At 45.9% G+C, this 22,456-nt stretch overlaps 1 long non-coding RNA gene across 1 annotated transcript in view; it reads left to right on the forward strand.

The window, feature by feature from the left end:
* Positions 1-20,254, forward strand: part of LOC142769134 (uncharacterized) — a 35,187-nt gene extending 14,933 nt beyond the window's left edge. Inside the window, exon 3 of the long non-coding RNA XR_012885678.1 lies at positions 19,327-20,254. This is a non-coding gene — a long non-coding RNA (uncharacterized LOC142769134). The remainder of the gene's footprint in view (positions 1-19,326) is intronic.
* Positions 20,255-22,456: the final 2,202 nt, after the last annotated feature.

Here is a 22,456-nt window from a genome sequence, read left to right on the forward strand (position 1 = left end):
ATTACCGCGAAAGCACTACGAAAACTTGGTCTTCTTAAGCACCGCCTGAAACTTGCAAACAAAGACACCAAACTTCACGCATACAATACTGCTTTCCGGCACACCCTGGAATATGCTTCCGTAGTATGGCACCCCCACACAGCAACCCTCGCTGATACCCTCAAAACTGTCTAAAATAAAGCGGCGCGATTTATTTTATCATGTTATTCCTGCTATGAAAGTGTGTCATTCATTAGGAAAAAATTAATCTCCCCCCTCTTGCCATGCGCAGGAGATATTTCCGCCTATCTTTCTTCCACAAATTATACCACAGTGATTCGCCGTTCTGCCTTACGTTCATTCACCCTGCTTTGTACATTTCCACGCGCGTTGACCATGATCATAAAATTGAACCTATAATTTCTCGCACAAAAAACACCAATACTCACCCCTTCTCTTAGCGATAACCGAGTGGAATGCTCTGCCTGCCAGCATTGTAATGCATACACAGCAATCATCTTTTCAGTCTGTATTGTTTGCCTTCCTTGGATGTGTTGGACAATCTTAGGCATTGCTGTATAACGTGCCGTGCAGATTTTTCAATGTGCTCGCTTGTGAAAACCTTGCTGGGCTATTTCTTGGGTATCTTCGTTGACGGACTGTGTAGCCTGCGCATGTTTCCTTGTTTTTTGTCTTCTTTTTTTGTTAAAAAATTGCTGTTGTTAGTTATTACTGTATAAAACCCCCTTTATATAATGCCCGAGAGGCCCTTAAGGTGTATATATAAATAAGTTATAAATAAGTTTGCTGTATAAAGCCGGTTCGACTGTGTGTCGTTTCTAACAATGCGAAACTTTGAAATGGGCACACTATTGGACAGGCCCTATGCAGTACCATGCATAACACTCTGTGTATATAGCAAAAATAGTTAGGGTATTATTCCAAATACTGTAAGATGTACGAAAATTTCGAGTTGGTGTCCAGTGAAACACAGGTGAATGTTCCCCCAATACACGGTTTTGTACACAAACAGGTGGGTGTGTAACTCCTGCGGCTTTCCCATAAATGTCTTTCTGAAAAGAATACAAAAAGTCAATTAGGTTTTTTGTATGCATGAAAATGAATGTCTTACCACTGACCCACACTTGACAGTACCATTGCAGACTTCCTAACAAAACATGAAACAAATGCAAATTTGAGATGCTCCTAAATAGTTCCTTGTAAACTTTTCAATTAAAGTAAAGAGGGTGAATGATACAAGGTGGTGAATAAATTCAAAATAACATTAGAAGTGAACTCTTTTCCTGTGGGCTACTACTCCAACAGTTTTTGATCTCGGTGTAGTTAGCATTGCAATATAAAGGGATGCAACTATGAGTCAGATTCATTCTCAAACAAAACAGGCTCGAACAAAACAACAGATTCATTCTCGAACAAAACAAAGGATTATTGCTCAGCAGCCAGTTCCTAAACTAATCACGTGCTTCGTGGTGCCTGCAAGCACAAAAAAACGTGTTTCGATTTTGTCGTCATAACTTCATACGACGCAGTTGACGCTTCCAGGTTCAAGTATACATATAATCCTTCATTATAAAGGTAATGACTGCCGCTATAGCATGGTTGATACAGTATCTGACGCGTTATTCAGAGGCCACAGGTTCCGCTCCTGTCCGCTGCCCTACTTTTCATTCATTTCACGTTGTTCACGTTTACATTGAAAGTATTTCTAATTACAACCTCTGTACCTTCCTTCGCATCCTTGTCTTTTTCATTCATAGTGTGTATACCAAAAAAATAAGAGGGCAATAAAATTTACACTTTTTTCCTTCAGTGATACACTTCGGTGTGATAACATATCCTTCTCAGGGGAACAGTGGCTAAGGTGCTCGACTGCTGACTCGAAGGCTGTGGCGGTCACATATCGATGGAGGCGGAATGATGGAGGCCCGCATAATGTGCGATGTTATTGCGCGGTACAGTACACCAGATGGTCAAAGTTTCTGGAGCTCTCCACTAAGCCGTCTCGCAATCATAGTTATTTTTTTGTTTATTCAATACTGCTGACTTGAATTTCCAGGCCTTAAGCAGGAGTGGAGGCGTTACATTTTCTGTGGAAATGCACTTAAAAAATAAAAAGAGCTTACAAACAAAATCGCAAAAAAGACCATATGGCGTGTGAGTTGTTGAACTGCCATACTATATTACGATATGTATAGGCGAACAATGGGTTTTCCAGCGTGAGTAGTGGCACGTAATACAATGCATTGTCGAATCCTTCAAATCATGGAAAAAGAAATCAAGTGCCTCTTAAGTGAATTTCGCATTTTAACACAATGCGTGATATCAAAGGTATAACTAAAAAAGAATACATCGAGCAATGATGAGTGACTCAGGAGCGAAGCTCTTATGACACATTGCTACAGCGCTAGTGATAAAAGCGCTATCATTATGCCCCTTGAATTGCGGCAGTGAACGCGGAAACAGAAGGTCACTCGATTTCTTCTCTCAACAAACGGTTCTAATCTCAGATTGTACAGAGAAAAAAGAATTGATGTAAGAGTTAGTTTTGCACTAAATCTCGCTGACTTTGTTTGAGCGGGAAGACTGGGTGGGACGCTTCTGCATAAAGCGCTTCAAGTACGTGCTTTTGCTGATTCCAAGCTTGTCATGATATATCAAAGAGAATATTTTAAGCGTTTTGCGATAGCGTTGGCTTTGTAGAGGTTCTAGATTTGCTGAAGTTAAGAGTGCTAGGCGACGTTTTCCAACTGTATGAATTAAAAATAACCCTAGCTGCCTTTCTTTGAATATTTTCTAGTTTTTGTATATTGTATTCGTGTGCGTATCCCATACTGCTGCAGCGTATTCAAGTGTTGGTCTTATATATGTTTTGTAAGCTAAGAGCTTCACGTCCTTTGAAGCCTTCGAAAGCACTCGCCGTAAGTGCCCTAGTTATCGCATGGACTTCTTGCTGTGTAGGTAACGTTATCATTTCATAGAAGATCAGCTGTAATGACAACCAGCAAGTATTTATAATTCTAGACTATAGATAGGGTATTGCCGCTCATACTATAAGTGAAACTGAGGGGGGTTGTTCTTACGGGTGCTGGCCATAGCTGTTGTGTTACTTTGGTTTATTTGCATCTGCCACAAGGTACACCAGTTTTGGATTTGGGCTAATGATTGTTTAAGGCAAAGCTGATCGTCAGAACTGTGGATTTCATCATACAGGATGCAGTCATCTGCAAATAAACAAATTTTTGCCGGTATATCTTAAGAGAAGTCATTTATGAAGATAAAAAAAGGAATGATGCTCCAAGGACGGAGCCTTGGGGAATGCCGGAGTGGACGGAGGCAGAATCTGAGTTGACGTCATCGATAAACACAGATTGCTCTCTAGATGACAGGTATAACATGTAGGTATACGCCATACCTGTCCAGATATATGAAGGACAGGTATATGAAGGTAGTGGGACGTAAAAGCCCACATGATATTATCGTGCAAAATGGCTGAGGGTTTGAGACAAACAAGAGGATACGACCTCATCAATGCTATTTACCGTATGCTTACAGGAGCTTTCAGAGGTCTAGAATTGGAAAAGTAAGAAATACGAGTTTATATAGGGTACCTTAGAACCTTAGAAAGCTGCGCATCACGGATGATGTTGCACTGCTAAGTAACACATGGGGTGAATTGCAATTCTCGATTGCTGATTTACACAACGATAACAGAAAAATAGGTATTAAAACCAATATTCAGGAAACGAGTGTATAGTGCAACAATGTCGGAAGGGAATAGTGCTTTGAGATAGGTCGCAGTTCGTATGAAGTTGTAAAGCAGTGGTAAAGCATTGGGTCTACTTAAAACAGGTAGTAACCGTGGGTCTAACCACGGAATTGTAGTGACAAGAACAATAGAAATAGGGTGAAGAACATTCGGTAGGCATTCTCAAATGTTGACTGGTAGATTGCCATCATCCCTCTAGGGAAAGGTATATAACTGCTGTATCTTACAGTACTTACCTACGGAGCAGAAACCTGGAGGATTTCAAAGAGGGTTTACCTTAGGTTAGGGTCATGCAGCGGCCAATGGAAAGGAAAATCATAGGTGTAACCCTAAGGAACAAGCAGAGAGCACAGAGAATCGAGGAACAAACGGGTGCTAAGGACATCATAGTTGAAATCAAGAAGAAGAAACGGTGATGGGCAGGGCGCGTAGCACGAACGCGAAACAACATTTAATCATTAAGGATTACATAATGCATTCCAAGAAAGGACAAGCGGGCGAAAAAAAGATAGCGTGTGAGGTGGGCAGATGAGATCAGGAAGTTTGTGGGTGTCACGTGACAGCAGCAAGCACAGGATTGAGTATAAAGGCGAAGCATGGCACGAGCTTTTGACTTGCAGTGGCCATAGTGAGGCTGGTGATAACAACGTTGATTATGGCTGAGCAGAAGCGCATGGTACGATTCACGTCCCTTTAGACTTTGAGGAGAAATAATATAAGCAGGTGACGCTACGACAAGGCTTATTGTCCTCAACATAGAGGCGTTGTTTGTTGCAGATGTTTTTTTTTCTGCATGGGAGCCAGGTGTGGTTTATACTGTAGTATGATTCGTTGAGAGAGCGTAGCAGAATCTTCTCAATTTGTTGTAGTTAATGTGGGAGGCCTGGTAATGTTTTGCTGAAAAATAGCGGTGAAACGACACACTCGTAAGGGGTTCCCTTTTAGCGACATTTGTGGAGGGGAACGGAAACTACCTAACCCTGTTATCACAGTGTGGCTTCTAAGTGAGGCTTTTATGCATTCAACCGTTTCGTAGCTGCGATTGGGGGCAGTGAGTTCGTCCAGTATACTGGAGAGAGAGAGAGAGAGATAGAGATGCAAGTATACTGAAGGATTGTCATTGTCAAAGGGACCTTCCATATCCAGGGTAAGAAGGATGTGAGCTCCATGGTGGCACTCTAATTAGAGCTGATAATAAAGAGGAGACAGGATATCTTGAGTATTAAGCAATCTCAGAAATCATACAAGGAGTGAGTGATTTTATATGATGTTCTGGAGACGGTGGTAAACACCCTTCTATAGATATCGCACTGGATATTTGTAAGTGCAGGGTTGTCGATCTTAAAGGTGCCCTGAAACTTCTTCAAGTAACTATTGAAATAATTTACTGAACGAGCTTATTGCCTCACGAATTCAATGGCGCAAAAAGTTAAAGAACCGGTCCGATGGGACTAAATTTACAAAGCTTTGTCAGATGCTGCAATTGCATTCTCTCTTCTCTCGTCCCAATGTAAGTGCTGGGAGCTAAACCGGGAGAAATGGCAGGCTCAAAGAAAATACGTCAGGCGCGCCTCGTGAATTTGTTCACTTTTTTTCCCTTTCAATGCGCGGCTTTTTCAATGCGATCACGTGCACATGCGTGGACAATTTGCGGCAACGCCTCCTAAAAAAGTTATGCCTGGAACGTGAGCCGCGGACGCACTCCTCCACCCTCTCTGACTTTTCTCGCCTCCGTCGGTACGACGGCAAGCGTCTCTGACGGCCGCTCCCTGCGAAGAAAGCAATGCCCCCACAGTTACCTCCGAGCGACGTGATGTCACGTGACCGAGTGGTTCGGAGGTGAGTGGTCTCATGCGGCGACCGGTCGCAACACAAGGCCAGAGGCATGGCCTCCGAAATGAAGTGCTGTCAGGAGGCTCTCAATTGAAAAGAAAGCGACGTTCCAGGCATAGTTTTTCAAGGAGGTGTTGGTTGCGGCCTTTCACGGCGATCTTCGTAACGATTGAGCGCACCATGTTCAAATCAGCCAATGGCTGATAGATTAGCTTATTAGGAGTGGTTTTCGAGCGTTTTAGGTCATTTGTCGACAGAAGATCTTTTTAGCTTTGATAATTTATTGTAAGTTCCAGGCCGCGTGCTGTGCTTTAATATTTGGCTCGTGTGTTGTAGAGAGCCTTTACTTACGATCAGCAGTACTTTCCCGGCATGCTCAAAAAGTGTTGCAGGGCCCCTTTAACCACTTTGCTTGGTTTCGGAGTCAGTGATTTTTGCATCCTTACATAGGGGAGAGAATATACCCTTTTTACCGGAGTGATTTTCTGAACACCATGAGGACTTTGGTAGTTGCATAACTGAGGTTATCATATAATCGGCAGCTGCAGCCGCAATGCAATTGGACGCTGGAGCAGATGATTGCATCAACTACACGATGTAGTTTGGCTCTCTCTCATTGTAGAGCTGACAGGAAGGAATGGTAGCGTCAAAGTGCTTATATCAGAGCTGCTTAAAATATTTAGTGCGTTGTGCTCGCCAAAAAATTTTTACTTGGAAAACACCAGATAAGCATGGCCCAGGTGCGAGAAGTAGATGTCGGATTCTAATATTTCGTGTGCCGGTTCTTGTCGGGTGCAAGGCCACCCAATGTTGTCGTCCCGGCGGGCAATTAGAGCCTGCGTGCTCGCAAGCATACAAGAAGCAAGTCCTTTGATGTGCTGGTCTCTTCTTATTGTCAACTTCATTTTGAGAAAAAGGGGAGCTAAACATTTCAGATTGCAGCAGTGCTCTTGGATTTCGTGAATAAATGCGAGATTTTATCGTGAACTGGCATCGATTTGTAGAGCTACAAATGGAAATTTTGGGCTAAACTACGTTTGATCCTCTTTCTGCACCGCAAATTAACATGTTCAAATTAGAAAAGAAAAAAAGGAAACAATTGGCCTTGTATCTGCACGTTAAACTGAAATTGTCGTCAAAAAACGATAGCCTTTCGTATGGACAGAGTGAACAAAACGTAAATTTGATGTTCTGCGCAAGAAAATTGGTGAATGGTATTCATGAGGCGCTGCGTTAGAGTGCCTCGAGCATAAAGCGGAGGCGAACGAGCGCATCAAGTCACGTTACACGTGAGACATGAGCGCTATCTGGCAGTTATCTTGAAAAACGAAGCGCGAGGCTCTGATACAGGCATGTGCGCCCGTCTCAGAGGTTATAAGGTGTAGAACGCATGTCGACTGGTAGGTGCCACCACCGTGTCGTCCTAGAAAAGCGTTAAAAACCGTTGTCTTTTCGTTGAAGCGTTGCATGTTCAGCGCAGCGGGATTAACGCTACGGTCCTTAGAATTACTTATGTATGCCCTTTCAAGTAAGACACACATACAGAATATGTACGTGTTGTGACTGTGCCTCAGATATGCCCAATAGTTGCTTTTTCATTGAAAATTGCACAAGTATGTACGCTGAATCTTCAGCTACAGTTGTGGGCGCTGCGGATGCGGTCAGCCATATGGAGTATCGGCTGATGCCGTTTAGCGTACCCGGCATCGTTAAGGATGAACAAACTTACAAATGTACAGAGAGACAGAGCAAAATTTTTGTTTCGGAAATCGCCGAAAAAGGCGCACGTCTTTAAAAAAAAAAACGGGGGCCTGACAAACAGAAACAAACCAGCTAGTACCAATGTATGGAGCCTCAGGCTTCGTCTTGCATCAACCGCATACCAACTGCTGCGTTTCGTATGCCATCACCATCATTATCATCATCATCAGCCTGACTACGTTCCCTGCAGGATGAAGTCCTCTCCAAAGCACCACCAGGCAACTCGGCCCAATGCTTGCTGCTGCCACTTTATACCCGCAAGCTTCCTAATCTCATCTACCAATCTAATTTCCTCCTGTCCTGCCCCAGCCAGCTTGCCTTTTCTGAGAATCCAGTCAGTTATCCTTAATGCCTGTTCATGTTCATTTCTTCTTCTTGATTTCGACTATGGTGTTTTAAAGATGGTGCAAACATTTTGCTCTGTCTGTCTGTCTGTCTGTCTGTACAATTATCTGTTCGTCCACTCTTACCGGCATCGGGTACTTCAAACGGCCGAACCCTTCCGCAGTGACCACCAATGTTGCTCAAGGTTGAGCTTTCATGCTTGTGCAATCGTCATTTAAAAATTAATTGATTCCCCGTATAACGGGAATCATTGATATGCAAAGCACGAATAAGAAAAGTTGATATGTCACTTTGAAATCCGCACAACGTTACGAAATGGAGGTAAATGATGCCGTACATGACTTTCATGTCATGATTACTATGTTTAGATGTGTCATCTATCCACGTCACGTGATACCAAATTTAGTATATGTGGAGCTAGCGGAACGGCCGCGGGCATGCTATTGCCATGGTATGTTGTCATGTTCTTACATGAAACGCCTGTCAGAATTATCATGTTTGCACTAGTCATATATTTCGTCATCCATTGATGTCACGTAAGACCCAATATGGTAAATGTGAAGCTAGCTAAACGGCCACGAGCGCATCATGAAGAACCGCATTATATACTTCAAAGTAGCGTGGACGCACTCGCAGGCTGGGCACAACGCACTACGTTAGCAAAACGCGAGCACTATATAGTCTAACGCCAGGCGCTATCGGCCCGACCAGCAGCCGTCGGCGCGGCCCGACGGCAAATGGCGCGAAATGCACGATGATGCGTTACCCAGACAAGACTGCGTTGCACTCTTTTCGTGAATGAGGGACGCCGAACGAGCTGAAACGCGCATGCGTGAAAGCAACGCAGCGCGGCGCGCACCTGTGAGTATACGTAGAGTTACTATATATGCTACCTTTAGGTAGCAGATTTGCGCTAAGGTACGCCATCTTGAGGTCGAATGTCTTGCGGGAAAGCTACTCACAACCCGTGTAGGAGCAATGCTCGCGCTTCAGAGTGCTACAGTCTCTCAATATTGATGGATTATAGTACTAGCGTTGCTTTATTTATTTTTTTGCTTTCTTTCATTTTTTTTCATAAATGAGAGAAACTCGCTTGCTCTTTTCACACCTGGAAACCTTGATTTGATGCTTACGTTCATGTTATGTAATAATAAAACAAAGTGCGTAGCTCGTTGAACCAGTGAGATACATATTTATGGTTGAGTACACTAGCTTCACCTTTTTCCCTGTTTTTTTTTCATTTACAAAGATGAAATTATTGTTTCACTTTTGAATGCAATTGAACCAGTTAGGGGAGAAATTTTTTCATCATGTCGGACTCATTCGTTAACTGTGTCAGGGAGCCAGGTGTAGTTGTATCTCCTTCAACTTAATCGAGCTCAACAGCAATCGAGAGTGCCCATGCGACGCCCATATTACGCACGGCTCTCTATTGCGCTCGTATTACAATCGCGGCTCATGACAGCTGATGTGAAAGAACAGCCGATGTCAACCACGCTTTATTTGCCCGGAATCATCGTAGCGGTGGCTCCTCCGCAGTGCATTTGAACCACTTATGGCCACGTTATGGCGCTCGGTGAATAGGGGTGCAGAATTCCTGTAGGCGGAGTGAGCGGCGCCCGGAAAACAGTGGCGCAACACTGCTATCTAAAGGTAGCATATGCAGTAACTCTAAGTATACGGCAGGACCGGGCCTGGTGTGGCAACGCAAGCGTGACGCGACAAAATGAACGCCAGCGAGCACGCGCACCACGTCACGTCGAAATGTATTGGCGCTTTGACTGCGGCATGTAGTCCTGTTGCCACATGACACGCATCTCATGATTATCGTGTTTCAACCAGTCACATGCCTTCGTCATCCATTCACGTCACGTAATACCAAATTCGGCATATGTGAAGCTAGCAAAATGGCCGCGAGCGCATCATCATTGTGGCATGTCGTCATGTTGTTACATGACACGCATGTCATGAATATCATGTCTGGAGGTGCCATTTACCTATGTCGTCCGTTCGCGTCGGGTAATACCGAGTTTGGTACATGTGAAGCTAGTGAAACGGCCGCGAGCACATCATGAGTGGGGCATGTAGCCATGTTGCTACATGACACGCATCTCATGTTAATCATGTTTGCACCAGTATCATACCTTCGTGATTCATTCACGTCTCGTAATACCAAGTTTGGTATAAGTGAAGCTAGCGAAACGGCCACCAGCGCATAATGAGGGCGGCATGTACACATGTTGTCACATGAACGCATTTAATGATTATCATGTTTGCACTAGTCAAGGAGTGTCAGTGATTCAGTGTCAATTATCAAGTTTCAATTTCAATTATCATTCAGTGTCAATTATCATGGAGTGTCAATCATCATGTTTGCACTAGCCAAAGAGTGTCAACATTTGTCAATCATTCACATACCACAATACCAAATTTGGTATATGTGACGCTAGCGAAATGGCCGCATGTGGATCATGAGTGTGGCAAGTAGTCATGTTGAACTGGTATGAGAGGCGCCGTAAAGGAGGGCTCCGAAAATTTCGACCACCTGGGGTTCTTTAACGTGCACCCAAATCTGAGCACACGGGCCTACAACATTTCCGCCTCCATCGGAAATGCAGCCGCCGCAGCCGGGATTCAGGGGGGGGGGAAGGTCAATAGTTATTCGCAATGGTTACTTCCTATCAATCAAATTATAGCATTCGTACAGTGCCTAGAATATTTTAGGCACTATAGAACGGGACAGACTTCACGAACCGACTCTCAGAAAACTAGAAGGGGCAGGGTCACCTGCCCTGCACCCTTCGTTTGATGAGGTGCGACGCCGTAGAAGCTATGCGAGAGAGAGAGAGAATAAACACTTATTATTAACAAATGCACACTGAGTCTTCTTTGGGTGGGGCCCTCAGTCCAGGGCTCCATTGCCTTGCGCGACCCTGCGAGCCCACTGGACCAGCTGCTGCTGTTCCTGCCGGCGTAAGCTGAGCAGTGCAGACTCCCAAGAGGAAGGGGTGGGATTGGGAATGGGAGGAACGCCCTGTGGGGCAGCGCATTCCCACGTGGAGTGGTACACCGTCGGTACGGATCCACAGAAGGGGCAGTAGGAGAGGTAGAGAGTCGGATGAAAGCGATTTAGCATATAAAGGCAAGGAAATGAATTGGTCTGTAGTTGCCGCCAAGCGACAGCATCTGCTCTGTTAAGTGAAGGATGAGGGGGAGGATATGTATAACGGCTCTGTCGGTAGTACTCCAGCGTAGCGTTGTAGTTTAGTGGTTCTGTCGATGCGTCGTCTGGATTAGACAGCTCTTCCAATGGAGCCCGGCCGGTCAGCTCTCGGGCAACCGCATGAACGCGTTCATTACCATGGAGAGAAGCGTGTCCAGGAGTCCAGACGATACGCACAGGACGTAATGCAGACGGTGAGACAGAAGAGAGGATATTGTGTGTATGTGCAGCCACAAGTCCTTGAGCGAAAGCACGGCAAGCAGCTTGTGAATCTGTTACAATAGTGACAGGGGAGTCATGTGACAGTGTCGTAGCGTGAACAATTGCCAGAGCGAGAGCTCCCTCCTCTGCCAGACCACTGTCTGTAGTGCGAAATGTGGCAGACGCCACAAGGGCGTCTGTGTCATCTATCACGGCTAAACACATGGCTGACTTCTCTGGGTAGCGTGCTGCATCAGTGTAAAGTACTTGTAAGTCTGAAGTACCATCACCAAAGACGCGTGTCATAGCCTGAACTCGGGCACGTCGACGACCGGCGTGGCGGGAGGGATTCATATTGCGTGGAATCGGAGGCACTTTGATGAGTGCGCGGATTGTAGAAGCAAGTTTATGTCGCGGTACTTGTGCGGGTTTTCGAGGAATCGGGTAGCCAAGACGAGACAGGATGGCGCAGCCCTGACGGGTCTGCCTGAGCCGTTGGAGCCGACTGTTGTGCTGGGCCTCGATGAGTTCGGTTATGGTGTTGTGGACTCCTAATTGAAGGAGGCGTTGTGTAGATGCGTGTGGAGGCAAGCCAATAGCCGCCTTCACAGCTGTCCGTAGAAGGATGTCCATCTTTTTTATTTGAGCTAGCGTGAGATTGTGAAAGGGAAGATGATAGGTGAGCCGACTAACTATGAGTGCTTGTACTAAGCGGAGGACATCCTTCTCACAGAGGCCTCTCCTGCGATTGGTGATGCGTTGGATCATGTGTGTAATTTGAGTTATCTGCTGAGCCAGAAGGTGTGTAGTGTGCGAGGCCTTGCCGTCGGACTGAAGGTAGAGGCCTAAAATGCGAATTCGTGGTACCAGAGGGATAGGATGGCCATCAAGAAACAGCGAAATGTCAGGAGAATCAGCGGTTTTGCGGCGCCGCTTGTATACCAATAACAACTCCGACTTATCCACTGAGCACGTAAGACTGCCGGCAGCAGCATAGTCTTGTACCACAGACACAGCTTCCTGTAGGGCGTCCTGAATGGTTCCGTCTGATCCTTTGGTTGCCCAAATTGTAATGTCATCTGCATATATGGCATGCTGGATGTTGGGAACCTGTTGTAATAGGGAAGGGAGTTTAGCCATAGCCACGTTGAACAAAGTGGGCGAGAGAACCGAGCCCTGTGGTGTTCCTCTGCCTGCGAGACGAATGACGTCCGAACGGAGGTCTCCAATCCCAATAGTGGCCGTGCAGTCAGAAAGAAAGGACCTGACGTAATTGTAGATACGTGAGCCACACTGAGATGAAGCGAGATTGTCAAGAATAAGGTCGTGGGAGACGTTGTCAAAAGCACCCTTCAAATCCAGGGCCAGAATAGCTCGGACCTGGTTTGAAGTGGGGCTATCTAACACGTCCTCCTTAAGCTGTAATAATACGTCCTGTGTAGAGATACCAGGATGGTAGCCGAATAGTGTATCAGGAAAAAAGTGATTGTCTTCGAGAAATGGTTGTAGTCGAGAGAGGACAACGCGTTCAAAGAGTTTAGCTACACATGAAGTTAAGGATATAGGGCGAAGATTCTGGAGGGATAGCGGCTTGCCAGGCTTTGGAATAAGTATGATTTCTGCGTGTCGCCACTCCTGTGGTAGCGTGCCGTTTTTCCAATGTTCGTTGTAAAAAGCGGTTAAATATTCAATGGACTGGTCATCTAAATTACGCAGAAGTGTGTATGTAATCACGTCTGTACCGGGTGCTGTGTTGCGCTTAATGCTTTGCAAAGCTGCCCTAACCTCTGCTTCTGTAATGTCCTCATCTAGAGGCGTATCGTGTACGTGTGGATAATCACGGTAGGCGGGACGGGGGCCCGTGGATACATAGTGTTGCTTTAAGGTGTGCAGCAGAGTGTTATCGTCGAGCCCTGATTTGTGGAGAATGGTGCGGATTGCGTTAGCAGTGTGTGATTTTGTCTGCGTGGGATTTAAAAGAGCACGGAGTATACGCCTCGTTCGAGGTGTACTTAGTGAGCCGTTGAGTCGATCACAGAAGTTATGCCAATTGTTGCTGGTGAGGATGTTCGCATAGTCATGTGCCTCAGTAGCTAGTTTGGCGACTCTGAGACGAAGTTTTCGGTTATGTTTCTGTCGCCGCCACCACCGTGTCAAGCCTCTGTGGGCATCCCAGAGATGTAGCAGATGTCAGTCCACATCCGGCGTTTCTGTCGTCGCAGCGATGAGTTTGGTAGCTCTTTGAAAATCGGAGTGAAGTTGTAATATCCAAGCCTCTAGAGAAGGAGAGTCCTGATGGGTAGTTGTACGATTACGCCTAAATTCATCCCAATTTGTTAGTTTTATGATGCGCTCTGGGGCACGCGTGGCTGCTACTTGGAGCTCTGTAGTTAGTATATGGTGATCACTGCCTAGATTCACCATGAGGTTGCACCAGGAATGGTGACTAACCCCCTTGACTATCGTGAGGTCGGGGCATGTGTCCCTGCTCACACTATTACCTAGGCGAGTGGGTTGATCAGGTTCTGTCAGCAGGGTCATGCGATGAATTGCGAGAACCTGTGCGAGTCCTCGGCCTTTAGGCGTTTCTGTTGCGTAGCCCCAAGCCGGATGGGGGGCATTGAAATCTCCTACAATAACTATGTGTTTACCCAACTTGCATAGTTGTGCAAATAGATGACCGAAGTCATCGTTCCTGGCGTTAGGTGCACTGTAAACGTTAAGCACGTACAGGCTGCTACTGGAACAAGAGCACGGGACTGATTCGAGAAGTACGTGTGAGATGGAGGTGCTTTGAAGGGTGTGTTCTATGACAGTGACATGCTTAGAAACTAATGTAGCTGTGCGATGTGGTGTACTGTTCGTTACGTCCGTGTATGTGGTGTAACCCGGAAGCGTAGGGGTACATTGTACTTCTTGTAACGCTATGACATCGGGAGTAATCTGCTGCGTCGCAATGAATTGCATTAGAGCTCCGCGTTTCCTACGATACCCTCTGCAATTCCACTGCCACACACGTAGGAGTTGAGGCGTGTCACGCGTTGACCTACGGTTTCTCGCCATGATCATGCAATAGCGGGGCCTCGGTAGTACACGGAGGCATTTCAGACTGTGCTGAATCTTGGTGGAGGGTGGTGGGAATTGGGACTGCAGCAGCTGCGGCTGTTGGGACGGTTTTTCGGGACGGTGATAGGAAACGGGAGGGGCGTATGTAAGGTTGCGGTCGCTGTGTTTCACGTGTCCGAGACGTGGTGCGTTTTGATGCAGATGGCGAAATATTAGGTTGGCCAAGTGCAGCCGATATCTGCTGTTTAACATCCGTTACAATCTGCTGGACAGCAGGTTGCAGGGCCTGCTGGATCAATTGTTGGAGTGGAGCTGTTAGTTCAGCCATAATGCTATCCTTTATTTTCTGCATTTCTACCTGCATCATAGATGCGAATTCGTTCCTTAAAGAAGTAGCCATTTCGTTCAACGCCTCTCGTGTGCATTAGTCGGATCGTGCCGTAGTTGACGACATGTCAGGGTGAAGCTGAGTGTCTACTGACATGGGTTGTGGTAGTCTAGGTGGCGTTGGTTGTGGTGTTCTTTCCTGCGTTGATGTTTGTGTGAGGGAGTGGGACTGGTGTGGGGAGGGAGGGAGAGGAGGGAACTGCCCTGCCCAGCTTACCGTTTGTGCTTTCTTGTGGGAACCGCTTTGCTGGCCATGATGATGCGTTGTCCCGTCCGTGTGCCAGCCTTGAGATCTCGGCTGGCCAGCGAAACCGCTCCGCGATGACGAGTTTCCTCGCTTGAGCCCCGACTTATCCCTGGAATGGCTCCTTCGCCTGGCTGCACTCCCGGACGCACTGCTCTGCCGTCCGGGGCTGGGAGATGGTGACTGGGCCTTCTTGGTGGGAGTAGCTGACCGGGGTGGTTTGCGTCGGTTGACTGGTGGCAAGAACCGCTTTGGGCATGGTTTGGCAGCCGTCGGGTGGTCGCCACCACAAAGCATGCAAGAAGGGCGGCACTCGTGGTTGTTGGGTGATAGTGAATCCCCGCACACTCGACATTTCAGTGTGTCAGGAGGCTGTGGGCACACATCCTCACGGTGTCCAGTTTTGTTGCACTTTCTACAGTGGGGAATAGTTCGTTTGTAGAGGTAGCAGCGAAGAGCCTGTCCGTACGTGTTCACGAAGAAAGAGACTCGCTTGCCACAAAATGTGAGCACCATTGCTCCGGAGTTGCCGAGGCGTCTGCACGTAAGGACCTCGTAGCCCGGTACTTCAACTTCTGTCAGGAAGTCGTCTGGTGTGATTTCATGGCCTATTCCGTTGACCACCCCTTTGCACGAATTATCAGGCGCAATTCCATAAGAGGTGATGTCGTAGGTTGCTGCGTGCACTGTAATTTTGGTGATTTGTCCAAGTGCCATGGCGATGTGTTCAGATGAGGTGCTTATTGTTAGCACATTTTGATTTTCGTCAACTCGAAGCTTGATATCAGGCTTCTCACTGCGTATATTTGCTGCATGAACTACGGCGAGAAGTAATGTCTTGGGGCTAACCTTGCTCAGATTTAATCCACCATGGGGACGGATTGCTAGCTTGTAGTCCTCGGCAGGGAGCGGTGGGAGTCTTGGTAGACGCGTCTTAGGCCGGCTCTGGCGTAGAGCGGGCTCCGACGGCGTGCTGGGCAGCTGTTGAGTCGGTACGCTATGGGGTTGCAGCTGTCGGCGTTTGTTCACTCTCTTGGTAACAGTGATCCATGGATTCGCGTTGTGCTCATTGCTCACCTGCGTATCGGCGTCTTGACTGGTCTGCGTATCCATCATGTGGTCCGTGGAGCGAGAGGGCAGTGAGTGCTTCTCGTCGGCTGCGACGCTCCCAGAGACGCTCGCCATCCGTTGTAGAGCGGGGCGGCGTTCTGTCCAAGCCGCGTTTCCGGCTTGTTAGTGTTAGCGAGGTGGGCCTCTTCAAGAACTTTCGAAAGCGCTAAAACGTTTAAAACGCACTCACAGGTTGAAGTCCGGTATAGGCTTGACAGTGATGATGCTAGGAACAAGTTCCTATTGTTGCGACAGGTCGCCAGGAAGAAATTCTTCTTGAAAATGAACCTGAGCCGGAGCCGATGTGATTCGCGTCCGTCGCATGCTCTCGCTACTCGGCGACCAAGCTATGCGAGAAATTTGGTCAGAAATACGTGTAACGTAGCGCTTCTCGCGCTTTGCCTTCTTCGTTGTAAACGCTCGTGCGAGACGAGCACGAACGCTTCTGGACAGCGTCGCGAAAGCCTTCAAATAAAACACCGGGAACTTGAGAAGCCGTACACCGAGGCGCTTTTGTCCACGACGCGTAAATCACAAAGAGGTTGATATATCATGTTTCAGATAAAAAGTTACCACACTATTTCTCTGTGCGAATGCATTTATTGCAAGAAGTCTCGCTAGCCTTCTCAGCGTTGCATTTGATGTATGAAACAAAGTATAGGAAAACACATTCGTAGGACACGAGCTTAGAGGTGTCGCTCTTATGCGCGCGCCGTCATAATCCCCTATGATTTAACACGAGGTCATTAAAATGATGACATGTTCTGACGGCCTATGGCAATGGACGCTTGTACCACTCATCGTTAGTGCACTATTCCATGTTGTAGTGTTAAGCATATATAGAGGACGCCTATGTTTGTAAAGCAGGAATGTTACTTGTGCTGCCTTTCTAAGCAGGAGAAGCTATTTGCGCCGTATGTACCAGCAGACTGTGTGATGAAACCTCCGTTTGCCCTGTAATCGAAACGAGTTCAATCCCCCTGGAACCAAAACGACATTGGTTCGATTCCTAGTCTGACCCAGGATTTGAATGCGAAGCATTTCTTAGCAAACTTCAGTGACTTTCAGCGTGTCTATCTATCTATCTATCTATCTATCTATCTATCTATCTATCTATCTATCTATCTATCTATCTATCTATCTATCTATCTATCTATCTATCTATCTACAACTTTTAGCTCTCCTGGCTGTTTCCATATTGGTATCAATATAAAACTTGGTATGCCGTAACATGACTGTATGACTAGAATACTTGACTAGTCATAACATGAAAATCATGACATGTATGTCATGAACGTCATGATTTACATTTCATAGTGTTGCTACTCTTGCGATGATTTCGTTTGCATTACATGTTGATAAATTGGCATCTTATGACATGTATACATGGCGAACACAAGCGACAGACCCCAACATGAAATTGATGACATGCGATGGCATGTAACAACATGACTACATGCCGTAATCATTCGCTCGCGGTCGTTTCGCTAGCTACGCTTCTATGAAATGTGGTATTACGGGACGTTATTGGATGACGAAGGTACGTAACCGATGCAAACATGATAAGCATCAGGTGCGTGTCATGTAACAACTTGACTACATGCCACACTCATGATGTGCTCTCGGTGGTTTCGCTAGCTTCACATATACCAAGTCTGGTATTACGGGACGTGACTGAACGGCGAAGGTATATGACTGGTTTAAACATTATGTTGATGAGATGCGTGTCATGTAACAGCATGACTACATGCTACGCTCATAATGTGCTCACGGCCCTTTCGCTATTTTCAAATATACCAATTTCGGTATTACGTGATGCGCACGGGCGACATAGGGAAATGACACGTTCATACATAATATTCATGACATGCGTGTCAAGTAACAGCATGGCTACATGCCACACTCGTGATGCGCTCACGGCCCTTTCGCTGGCTTCACAAATGCCGGATTTGGTATTACGTCACGTGAATGAATATAAAAGATATGTGACTGGTGCAAACATGATAATCATAAGATCCATGTCATGTAAAAAATGGCAGCATATCCACGCAGTGAATATGGAGAGTGGGGCGAAGCATCCGTCCGTTCATTCGTTCTTGCTTCCGTCCGTCCATGAGTCCGTCTATGTGACCGCCCGTGTGTCCATTCTCCCCTCCGTGCGTCCGTATGTTCGTGCGTCCACACGTCCATCTGTGCTCCATCCCGGCCTTCGTCTATGCATCCGCCCCTGCTTCCGTCCATGCATCTATCCGTCGGTGCAGCCATTCATGAGTCCGTCCTTGCATCTGTCTGTGTCCGTTCGTCCATCTATTCAACACTCCAAGTACCACCATCTCGCATCTTTTCATTATATATTCCGCATATGCACGGCCATTCAGCGGACATTCCAGGGACTAAACGAGAGTTGGCACACGCACACTTTCTTATGGCTTGCGCTTCGTGTCTTCTTCCCATCTTTAACCACCTCGAGTTCATGGTATATACTAGTTCACTGTATTTATGGCATTGCGACCCAACGCTCGCTAAACCTTTCTAAAAGCAAGGAGGTTATGCCCAGCGAGTATAACGTAGCAACGCTTTCTTGTCAGATAGTGCTCAATGTACATGCCAATGGCTGCTAAAGGGGAATGAGAGACAGGAGAATTTGGCTTTTAGTTAACGCGCACGCTGCATTTTTTTATTGTTCAACGCACACAAGAAATCTCTCACCGGCCTCACCTTGGAGGTCAAAATGTAAGACTTGTTACACACTACGACTACTACGAATATGAGGGACAAACGGGTGCCGCTATAAGGAGCTTTGCCACTAAAACTTGACTACATGCCACACTCAAGGCGCAAATACAAAACGGGTGCCGCTATAAGGAGCTTTGCCACTAAAACTTGACTACATGCCACACTCAAGGCGCAAATACAAAACAAACGCCGGCACGCGTGCTGCGCCGGCGTTCGTTTTGTCGCGTCACGACGGCGATGCCAATTTTTTTTAATATATTTATTTGCATAATTCTAAATTTTTTATGCATAGGACTACTATGTTTCGCTCACAACTAACGATGCCAACGCCGGAATATCCGGAATATCAGCTCTTTCACTGTATCGTGTTTTAGTATATTGATGCCTATCTCAGCGAGCAAAATGTATTCGTAATATTAAAATGAGTCATCACGATAACTGTTAAGGAATTCCGGACTGGAAATTACGATTTTAAGTGGGCAGAAAAGGGCAGCGTAGGGTGAAAAAAATAAAGTGTATTAAGAAGACTGAAAATAACAGCAACAAGTATGAGCACTCCTGGGCTTAGGCATACTTAGTTCTTGGCGCACGTTCCGTAGTGATGCATGCAATTATTAAAAGGAAAGCCGTCATAAACATTACTATTTTGTGCAGATTGACGATGAATGCGACGGAAATCCTTGTGGCGGAGGCCCTGACGTTTGGGCATGGTCACCAGACGAGATCCTTTCTATTGACGCCATACGAAGAATCCAGTGGGAATTAGCAGAACTGTTTCGAGCTCCCCTTATGCGAGAAGTGTACTTCGATGCTGAAGAAAATGACATAAGCAAGCTACACGTTATTATTGTCGGGCCGAGGAACACCCCGTTTGAGGGTGGTTATTTTTATTTTCTTATCAGATTACCCGGCAGATATCCATCTGTACCTCCGAAAGTGCGCTTCTTGACCACCGACTTCGGAAATGTCAAGTTTCACCTACAGATATTTGAAACGGAAGACGTCATCTTGAAACTGCTGGGCACGGCTTTCGGAAGAATCTCATGGGATCCAGACAAGCACTCAGTGAGGCAAGTTATCCTAACGTTACGATCAATGTTCACCCGTAATCCCTTGAGGAGGGGTGGTGACGAACTTCCATATGAGTCTTGGAATGCCGACGCGCTCAAACACGAAACTGGACGAGTGGCTGTTTGCGATGCGGTCAGGGCATGTGTTGGAAATAGCCACCCAGCCACCGCATACTTGCAGCACAAGATAAGACAAAGCTTCTGGAACAAGGCACAGTGGCATATTGCTTCACTGTCAGCAAAAAAACACCTCGACGGCCAAGCGTTCCCTGCAACTCTTGGCCCAGAACCTGGAGTCTTCGACCATGCATTAATTGTCAAAAAACTTTTCACTCTGGTTGGAGAGCTGGAGTAGCTTTTGAAAGCGGCTTCGACATGGTGGCAACGATGGCAGTCGGAACTGTATTCTGGAAATAGGCTGGTAGCAAGTAGCCACCAGAGGTTGCTAAAGACACGTTTTTTCCAGCAGAATAAAATTATGGGACTGGTGCACGACGCACTTTACAGTGTTAGGTTTTGAGATGTACGTTTTCTGCAATTAGTCTACATATTTCTGATGTGAAAGTTCCTTATGATTGTTGTCGAGCAACATACATTATACTATTTGGCATAAAAGAATCTAGTTCTGACCAGAGAAAATAACCTCAAACAAAATGAGTATGGTCAGCAGAGAGTTTTCTAGAAGTAATCAATTTTCCTATTCGATTACTCGACATAGAAATAAGAGCTACATTGCACACGTGTATATTTTAAGCATCAGCAAGCTACGCGTAAATATTGTTGGGCCGAGGCTACTTTATTTAATGTTGTATTGCTCATGAATGCGTGGCTTCATCATTTTCGTCATAGAATGGCGTCTGGCGCACGATCATTGTGGTTTCAAAAAGCAGGATTCACATTGATGTGGCAAAAGCAGCCATCAATAAAATAAAGAACTCATCAGCGAACCAAAGGCAATCGGCGTTTCTCCCAACCTATCCGGTGCTCTTGGATTGCGTCCGAAACGCCGCGTATAAAAAATTGCATCGGTGCGTAAGGCGATCAGCCAAATGTGGCTTTCTACTTGGAACCTGAATAGCTGGACAACGTTGTCGCGTGCACTGCCAAACCCTTTCTTCTAGACACGTGTATAACCTGGCCATCAGCCACGGGCAGCGGAACACAATCGCGCCATTGGTCAGTGACAGTTTTCTATTTTTAAATGGCGAGGATATACATTGGTTATTTAAATGCGATAAAATTGAACAGACTGAAGTCTGCAGTGCTGACGAATGAAAAAATGAACATATTGCAGTATGAATCAAACCCAACCATTATACGTCGCAGTCAGTTATACCACCCTAAGTTTTCCCAGGTCTTCTTCATTGCACGGGCTGTTTTTTTTTTCGTCCCTGTCCCGGCACGCTTCGAAAACGCTATGGTCCGACCCGCCTGAGCGCAGTGCTTTGAAATATGGCCGGTACTCGACCAAGGCTTTCGAGGTTTGCGCATGGCGGTGAATTATGCATTGACCGTAAACAAGGCATTGTCCGATGATCAATTATTTTGAAGATACCTGCCGCAAACTAGATATTTTCTGCAGTTTTGAGAACCTATTTTGTCTCAACTTTTACAGGCCTGCGCTTATTTTTGGTTAATACCACAGTAACCCATTGTGAAAGTATTGCAGGACATTATAATTTATAATTGCCGTCATAGCTAGCTGCCTCATCTACGCAGGGCTAACCACGTAGTTTTCTTTTTGCATTTCACAGAACAACTGTGAAATATTATCTCCCGTAAATCAGAAAAAGTGGCAAACATTTAGAGTTTCAGTCTACTTAACTTGCATAAGAGCTTTGGCTGTTGAAGAAAAGTATTGTTTTGCAAAGTTGACTTATGGCACAAAACAATAATAAAAGCGTGCTCTTATTGATTCCGGAAAGAATACACCAGGCTGGGCAGTGTTACATAAAGCTCTGTGCCAACTTCTCGGCAGGTAACTGCGCCCAATGCACATTACGCATTCAAGCTCAAAGCGAAACTTGAGATAGGGGGAAGGTGGGGTGCGAAATTCGTCTTCAAAAGTTGGACGCGATAACAAAATATTTTGTCACTAGTGCCGACTTCAGCCGCTTACAGTCTATTTTTATTGAATATTGTTGTTATAGAAGTTCGAATTGTGATTTACTACAATGTGATCGATAGATTTGCAAATGACTTGAAAGTGAAGCTTTCACATATGACTCAATTATTCGTAATGGGTCGCTTGCATTAAATCACGTGTAATTGTGCACGTGAAATGGTTTCGAAGCTGCTATGCACCCATTACTTGGTCTTGAGGAAATACGCACAGTAACGTGCCTTTCGTATTGCTTGGCCGCCTTCAAACCACGAAGTCGTTATGATAAGAATACTTTCTGACGCCAAAGGGGATTGTATTTTTGTAGCACGCAATAAAGGTTCAATATTTAAGGTTATGTTAAAAACGGTTTTAAAAAGCATGTGTTTAGAAAGCAAGAACGTTATTTAACGTAAATTTACAAGCGCGGAAAGTTAAATTTCACAGCATTTCCAAGAACAGGCAAGACTGTTAGCAAGAACACCTACTTGCCATGCAAAGTACCCTAGTTCGATCCTGAGTAGGTTTTTAATAATAAGTATATTTGCATCTTTCATGATTTTTCGATCACGCACAAGATGATTTTTCGCTTACAACCAACAATGCTCACACT

Source organism: Rhipicephalus microplus, chromosome 8, assembly GCF_043290135.1.
Source record: "Rhipicephalus microplus isolate Deutch F79 chromosome 8, USDA_Rmic, whole genome shotgun sequence".
In the NCBI taxonomy this organism is placed as follows: Eukaryota; Metazoa; Arthropoda; class Arachnida; order Ixodida; family Ixodidae; genus Rhipicephalus; species Rhipicephalus microplus.